This window comes from Entelurus aequoreus, linkage group LG18 (genome assembly GCF_033978785.1).
Source record: "Entelurus aequoreus isolate RoL-2023_Sb linkage group LG18, RoL_Eaeq_v1.1, whole genome shotgun sequence".
In the NCBI taxonomy this organism is placed as follows: Eukaryota; Metazoa; Chordata; class Actinopteri; order Syngnathiformes; family Syngnathidae; genus Entelurus; species Entelurus aequoreus.
In genome coordinates, this window is record NC_084748.1 from 22724470 (window position 1) to 22733391 (window position 8922).

General features: G+C 40.5%; 1 long non-coding RNA gene across 1 annotated transcript; it reads right to left on the minus strand.

The window, feature by feature from the left end:
- Positions 1–3316: 3316 nt before the first annotated feature.
- Positions 3317–8126, minus strand: LOC133633542 (uncharacterized). The gene is made up of 4 exons (XR_009821777.1): positions 7804–8126; positions 7523–7584; positions 3778–7247; positions 3317–3679 (listed from the first exon to the last, which is right to left on the minus strand). It is a non-coding gene; the product is annotated as an uncharacterized LOC133633542 (long non-coding RNA).
- Positions 8127–8922: the final 796 nt, after the last annotated feature.

Consider the following 8922-nt stretch of genomic DNA (forward strand, 5'->3'; position numbering starts at 1 on the left):
TTCATGCACGGTTCATTTTGTGCACCAGTAAAAAAACATATAACTTTTTCTTGAATTTGAAAAAAAAAAGTGTTTTATTTTTCACTAAAGAAGTGTTCGGTGAATGTGCATATGAAACTGGTGGGGTTCGGTACCTCCAACAGGGTTAAGAACCACTGATAAAATGCTTACAACACAAAATTGTCCGTGTGTTGCAGCGTTTTCAATTTACTTTTATACACCACCAACTTGTTTTTTTTAAAGAAGCCTACAAGCCCACAGACACGTAATGATCAAAACCAAGTGTTGTCATAGCAACAGTTGAGTCACAAGCTCCAAGTCCATTTTTTAATGTGGCGACTGTCTTTGGGTGCTGTCTTCCTATCTATTCCGTATTTCCATCCATCCATTTTCTACCGCTTGTCCCGTTCGGGGTCGCGGGGGGTGCTGGAGCCTATCTCAGCTGCATTCGGGTGGAAGGCGGGGTACACCCTGGACAAATCGCCACCTCATCACAGGGCCAACACAGATAGACAGACAACATTCACACTCACATTCACACACTAGGGCCAATTCAGTGCCACTGATATATCCGACCTGTACTTTTATTACACGGCACTTATGTTCCAGTTTTGCACACATTTCCATGAATTAAATACATGTGATGGGAATTTCTTATCACAGCTGCATTGATTTTAAAAGTTTAGTGACACAAAAAGAAATGTAAAACTGCATCAATTTACAGTACATAAATTAAATATGCATGAATAACCAATTTTTAATCAAATCATAGCTCCTGGATCGTAATCGAATCATGAAGTGCCCAAAGATTCCCACCTCTAATGCTGTGTTTCCACAATATTGTAGCGTCCCGGAAGAGTTGTTGCTGCACAGAATTCTGGGAATTTGTTTTGTTGTGTTTATGTTGTGTTGCGGTGCAAATATTCCCCTGAAATGTGTTTGGCATTGTTATTTAGTGTGGTTTCACTATATGGCACAGGTTTACGACGGTGTTGGCGTTGTTTATACGGCCACTCTTAGTGTGACATGTATGACTGTTGACTAAGTATGCTCTTCATTCACATGTATAGAGAGCATGATCAAAATCAACGTGATCATTGAAATTGGCCATGAGCTTACAGAGTGCCCGCATTTCTTGACATCTTCAACTGAAAACCATAATTAGCCCGTCCTACGCTACAATATTGTATCTTGCGAACATCTGCCACAATTTTATGCCGCCGTTTGTCGGAGTGTACATTTCACACAGAGGACTTGTCAAACAAAGTCATAAACTCTACATTTTGCGTCTAACGATTAGACAAAAAGCTCATCAAGCTTGTCATAAATCATTTTGCTACACGAAAATAAACATTTGTGGAATTTTCACCGTGTACCAACCTGAAAAGCAGGTAAATTAACACGGCAATGAGACACCGAAGCTGTTCTTTCTTCTTTCGACATCCGTCTGGCGAGGAGGCGGAAGTGCCCTCAATCATGGGAGTCCGGCTGCGCACGCGGGCGATAACACTTTGGTTCTGCTTTTTCTTTTCCCAGAATTATTGTTAAGTTTTACACCAAATATTGCAATTAATACTCCCGGTCCTCATAACAATATTAGGCCGTAATAATAATGATGTTACACAATGTAAACATATGACCATCTGTTATTAATTTATCCATCCATCCATCCATCCATTGTGTACCGCTTATTCCCTTCGGGGTCAATTCTCAAAATGTAAATGGTGGTATAATTTTGAGTGCAGTGACGTGCGGTGAAGTTCATGACTGGTGAGGCACTGACTTCATCACAGTCAGATTTACAAACATATGAACCCTAAAGAGTATCTTATTCACCATTTGATTGGCAGCAGTTAACGGGTTATGTTTAAAAGCTCATACCAGCATTCTTCCCTGCTTGGCACTCAGCATCAAGGGTTGGAATTGGGGGTTAAATCAGCAAAAATTATTCCCGGGCACGGCGCCGCTGCTGCCCACTGCTCCCCTCACCTCCCAGGGGGTGATCAAGGGATGGGTCAAATGCAGAGGACAAATTTCACCACACCTAGTGTGTGTGCAGGGGCGCCGCTAGGGATTTTGGGCCCCATGAAAATAATCTTTACAGGGCCCCCAACACAGCGGAAACATTATAATTTCACCATCATAAGGGGCCTCTCTGGGCCCCCCTCCATCATGGGCCCCTAGAATCCGTCTCTTTTACCCCCCCTTTTCGGCGCCCCTGTGTGTGTGTGACAATCATTGGTACTTTAACTTAACTTTAACTTTACACATACAAACTGTAACACAAAAAAGCACATTTAATAAAAAAAACGTTATTATGATCTTACCTTTACTTATAAGTGCGGGAAAAGTGGTGTTCGTGTTGGAGGAGTTGTGAAGGAATGAAATATGAAATCCGTGCTGCAGTCTGCAGGTGTACCTAATGTTGTGTCCCTGTTCACGGCTCCTCCGGCGCGAGCATTGTTGTTTTTGCACTTTTTGGCTTCTTGTTAAGTGACTTTTTTTGGGTGGATTCTGTCTTCCACGTGGAGGGTTTGGGCTTTGTTTGGTGTGGCGCTCCCGTCAAGGGTGCATTCTGCGCGCGGTGGGAGTGCTTTAACCGGCACCAGGAGGCAGGGTTACTGCGAGCCTCCCACAGTGCGTCTTCGCAGCAGTTTTATGATTGCTCAGCACAAGAAATACTTTACACACATACAGTTGTTGACAAAATACACTGTACATTATATACCTCAGCTAACTAAACTATGGAAATGTACAATATAATTCATATAGCAATACGGTCTCACTGCACAGCAGGCCAGCAGTTAGCAGAGTCCGCAATCCATGTTGAGGCACAAGTGCCTCAACTGGCTGCTGATCACCGCACCGTCTCTTCTCAGTATTTGAACGGCAAATGTGAAAATTCAGCGATTTTGAATAAAAATAATCTAAAACTGGTGAAGTTAAATGGAAAATAACTTTATAGTATAATCACTGAATACATATAACAATTTAATTAATTGTTTTTCTTTTTACATTTTTTTTCTTTCCATGATGGCAGGTGAGGCCCCGCCTCCCCTGCCTCTAGTGACCGCACGTCACTGTTTGAGTGTACCACACCCGCACAGTAAGAGCAATTGAAAACTTTTGAGAATCTATTGTGCTAACTTTGTTGGTAAATAAAAGACAATGAGATTATCGTCACACTTCATTATCTCTTACCTATAAATTCTGCCTCTTTGCTCGGTCAGCATTTTAATTTAAAACATGCTCTTGATTGTCTCTACCCTGGAAAAATGAATGTTAAATAAATATGTGGAAACTAGGAAATCAGGGACGGCGTATAAGCTGTATTTATATATTTATATATATATATATATATATATATATATATATATATATATATATATATACATTGTATATATAAATAACAAATAATAATATTAATAAACTAGAGAATGGAGTGTGACTAAATCCAAGTGTATGGTGTGCGACTATGTGTGGGAATTAACTGCTGAGTGTTACCGGGAGTGTTGAGCGAGAGGCGGAAGTCCAAGAGGGGCTCGGCTGGCTCGGAGGTCCGTGCGCAGACGTTAGGTCCAGGGGAGGAGAGAGGCGGGAGGTTGAGATCCAAGAGGGAGAAGCAGAGGGAATGCGGGGAAACCAGACACACTGCTCGTAATGTGGGAACGAAGGCAGGCTGCAGGGAGGATGACAAGGAGCACACGAGTCAATTCAACACGACAGGGGAGAACACACAGAGAGAGCAAGAGTGCATAGAGCTAGATATTCGCTTACTGTACAGGAACTGATGACTACGTTCTGGCGCGGGATAACAGGTTGTGCAGGCTTAAGAAGGCAGGTCTCATCATCAGCCTCAGGTGTGTTGATTGCAGCTGCATGCTGCAGCCAGACTGGCGCAGCACACACATGAATGCGCACTGCAGTGCGCCCGGGCCGTGACAGTGTGCTGCTAAATGTTTATGTACGATATTACCCAGAGGGCTTAGTGATGTAGACAGGAACATGAAGTAAGTCTGAGCTACATGGTAAGCCAACAATTGTGTTGTTTGATCAATAGTTCATATATTGTTGCACGTTGTTGTTCCTGCTTTGTTTTTATGAGAAACAAACATAAGTATTGATTAGACAGTTGACATGCGTGTTTGAATGCAGTTTAAAAAAAAAAAAAAAGATTGGCAAAAAACGACGTTGATTGTCTAAAATGTGCAGGGAAGTTGTGAGACTTGGACAACGTTGCGAGGCTGCGCATATTTGCAAGAATAGGTTGAATTAATGGGAATTGGCACTATCGCAACATCACAAAATTGTGGAGGTACTTATTGGAAAGAGTGCATGGTTACCAGATCTAAATCCAGAAAATCAAATTTGAATTGACCGGAATTAGAATACTGACAGTTAAAGCAGTTCTTACAGCAAGAAGGACTCCCATCCAGTGTTTGCAATGTAAAACTAAACTGTGTGCTGTGGACCGTTTAATGCGTCTCCTCTCTTGTACCAACGCACGCTCACTCACTGCACTTAGAATAAATGTCGTAGTTCAACGAGCAACTTCCAATTTATTCAAAGGAGAAAGACAACATCCTTTCATATTTCAAGGAATATGCACCAGATACTTAAATTGACTTCAGCAGGACTGCGGTTGCTGAGTGAAAGCAGTAAAGTGCAGTCCTAATGGGCGAGTGGGCGGAAGCGGCGAGTCAGACGGACAGCGTGACTTTTCCGACTCACTCAGGCTTGTACACACTGCAGGTCAATACTGATTTTTTTTGCCCATATTTGACCTGTATCAGATTTTTTTCATGAGAATGTGAACAGTGCAATTTCAAAATATTCAAATTCAGTGGCGGGACGTGCATTTCCCACCTAGGCCTTCAGTGACGTCCGACTTCAATGATTACCTCTCAAAATACCATCATTTATGTCCCCACATGACCATTGCTGGAGAAATACTGTACATAAACACATTTACGCACTACTGGGCATTGAATCACCACATCAACATTGTACAAAACGGGTTATTTTCTGGCGCATTTAAAAATCAATAAACCCGCATCAGCAATTAAAACATATCTTATGTGGTACTGTCGAAATTAAAACTGCAAAAAACATATTAAACGTGAAAAAATAAATTAAATATTTGAACTCACAATTAGTAGAACCCATTCCAGCTTCCGGGGTTGGCCGACATCATCTCACGAGATGTAATTTCTCTTTAAATGTCCTTCTTGAAAATGGCCTTGCAAATATATGTGTTGTCTTGTCTAATCATAAAAGATGCAGACGAGGCGTGTTGCCTAAGTTCTTAAAGTTTACTCTACAGCGTGCTCGTCAATAACATCCTGCTGCCGGCATCGCCACATTCAACAACCTAAACGAGGCTACTGCGCATGCTCTTCACTATTGTGGCATGCTGGGTAATGGAGTTCTTATGTTACCTAGCTCATAACATCACAATATATATCTGCCTTAGGCCAGCTAGAAGGCCTTACTGACAACAACTCATGATCTGATTGGCTATCGCAACTGTCTGTCAAATGTTTGTCATGAAGTCATGTCAGCATGCAGTTCAGATAGCGTTCTTATTAGACATTGCATTTTTTTGAAGTGTGAACGACGACGTAAACAAATCCGATTTTACCCTGCCTTAATCAAGCCTTAGTAGCTAGTAGGGTTGTGAATCTTTGGGTGTCCCACGATTCGATTCAATATTGATTCTTGGTGTCACTCACCTCCTTGTAGCTAGTAGGGTTGTGAATCTTTGGGTGTCCCACGATTCGATTCAATATTGATTCTTGGTGTCACGAATCGATTCAAAATCTATTTTTTTTTTTCAATTCAACACGATTCTCGATTCAACAACGATTTTTCCCGATTCAAAACGATTCTCTATTCATTCAATACATAGGATTTCAGCAGGATCTACCACAGTCTGCTGACATGCAAGCAGAGTAGTAGATTTTTGTAAAAAGCTTTTATAATTGTAAAGGACAATGTTTTATCAACTGATTGCGATAATGTAAATTTGTTTTAACTATTAAATGAACAAAAAATATGACTTATTTTATCTTTGTGAAAATATTGGACACATTGTGTTGTCAAGCTTATGAGATGTGATGCAAGTGTAAGCCACTGTGACAATATTGTTCTTTTTTATTTTATTTTATAAATGTCTAATGATAATGTCAATGAGGGATTTTTAATCACTGCTATGTTGAAATAAAATGGATACTGTTGTTGATAATATTATTTTTTGTTTCACTACTTTTTGTTTGGTGTGTGTTGTGTTTGTGTCTCCTCTCATTGCTCTGTTTATTGCAGTTCTGAGTTTTGCTGGGTCGGTTTTGGTTTTGGAATTGGATTGCATTGTTATGGTATTGCTGTGTATTGTTTTGTTGGTTTGATTAATTAAAAAAAATAAATTAAAAATAGATTTTTTAAAAATGAGAATCGATTTTGAATCACACAACGTGAGAATCGCGATTCGAATTTGAATCAATTTTTTCCCACACCCCTAGTAGCTAGCCTTAGTCAATCATTTCTTCCTTTAGCAAAAATCTTTATCACCAAATTATATTTTGCCACCAACAATTTAATACAAACAGTGTTAAATGGACCTATGCTTTATTTAAGTTGAAGTGGATTGGTATTTTACTATAATTACTACTAACTATAATCATTTAATACTTGTTTATATTGACAAATGTGCTGTTTTACACTGATATATTGTTCAATTTATAACACATACTATGTCTGTCTAGCTTGTATGCTATTGTGTGCTTAGCTGTTGTGTAGTTGCTAACTACTAGTACAGAAGCCTATAGCCTACCATGTTTACCTTTAGTAAATGACTTGACTAAAATACAATAAAGACCAACCTTGTATGTTTATTGGAAGACATTTAGTTGTTAACTGGCTGTCCAGCTTTGCACAAGTAAAAACAGGGCAGGACTGCTTGTATCGCAGCTTGTAGGAGGGATTTTACATGCCTGCTGATCTTACCCGATGGTTGCTTTTTACTGATATCCAATCCCCATATTGGGTTGGGACACCCCCAGTTACAACAACAGAGTAAAACAAACAGAAGTGCAGTGTGAATGTGTAAAAGATAGAGATGTATACCAAGTACTGGTATTTTTTGGTACCAGTGTAGCCGGATCGAGTCTGCGTTGTGTATTGCTGGGGTTGCTTTGAAGACAAGGGGACTCGGTGGTTGCCTTTAGCCGAAACAGGTGGCGTATTTATTGCTGTATGAAATACACAGGAAATAATGCAGCAGCATTAACACATGAGTCTGCAGCACACCAGTCTCCTCACGGCATGTCTCAACAGCAAGTGAGCTTAAATGACCAGAAATGCTATATAAAACATTCACAAATGTCACAAAACCTATAAATCACAATTAGTAATACACTGAAAATTAATACACCACAGTCAAATATTTTATACAATAGGAAAACAAACAATAAATTAAAACAGTACATAAAAATTGAATAAAGTTTTAGGAGCAACAGAAACATACCTGTATGAAATACACAGGAAATAATGCAGCAGCATTAACACACGAGTCTGCAGCACACCAGTCTAAAATGGAGGGAAAACTTCAATAAAGTGCCGCAGCCACTGTGTGTGAGTGAGAAGTGTTACCTAACAGTACACTAGCAACACGTTTGCTAAAACACTCAAACTCTGAGCAAAACAAGTGTACATGAACATGTCAGCAACATTAACAGCACAATAACTTATAACCTCGTTTCACAGTTACATTCTCTTTAAAACACGAGAGCAGAGAAAAACACTCACCTGGAGTCACGGCATGTCTCAACAGCAAGTGAGGAAGACAACGTCACTACCGGAAGAAGGTGGGACTTCAAAATAAAATGACAAATGCTCCTAAAACGAACTATTTGCTGAAAAAAATTACTAATTAAAAGTGACAATGAATACAATAGAGCAATTAAATAAAACGTGAGGGAATTTTGGTGGAATGCATAACATATTTATTATATACCTGCTACACCAGTTCCTAATCAGGTCGGTCCAGGACAGGGGTCGGCAACCTTTACCACTCAAAGAGCCATTTTGGCAAGTTTCACAAATTAAAGAAAATAATGGGAGCCCCCCAAAAAAAATTTAAATTTGAAATGAAAAACAACACATACAAAGCTTAAATTGCTTTGTGCTATGTTAACCAGGGGTCTCAGACACACACACCGGCACGCACCTTAATATGGAAATTTGATGTTAGCGCGGTCCGCGAGTTTTGAATGAATGGCGTTTGATAGCGTCATACTTGCCAATCCTCTCATTATTTCCGGTTGACTCCCGAATATTAGGGCGTGATGGCACTGCTTTTGGAGCCCTCCACAGTCCGCCTAAACAGTGTGCCTGCTCGACCACATGTAGAATGCAGCTTCAGCTAGCTCACCTAAGTGACAGCAAGGGTACAACTTCAACAGCCACACAGCTTACACTGACGGTAGCCGTACAAAAACAACTTTAACACTGTTACGTTACAAATATGCACCACACTTTGAACCCACACCAAAAAAGAATGACAAACACATTTCTGGAGATCATCTGCACTGTAACACAACATAAACACAACACAATAAATACCCAGAATCCCATGCAGCCCTAACTCTTCCGCTCAACCGACGCACGGAGGGGGGGAGGGTTGATGTGTGTGTGTGTGTGGGGGGGGGGGGGGGGGGGTTTGGTGGTAGCGGGGGTGTATAATCTAGACCGGAAGAGTTAGGGCTGCATGGGATTCTGGGTATTGGTTGTGTTGTGTTACACTACCGTCAGTGTAAGCTGTGTGGCTGATGAGTAAGTATGCTTTGCTGTCTCCAACGTGTACAAGTTGAAGCTACATGCAACATGTGGCTGGGTTGGCACACTGTTAGTACATGCTGTAGAAGA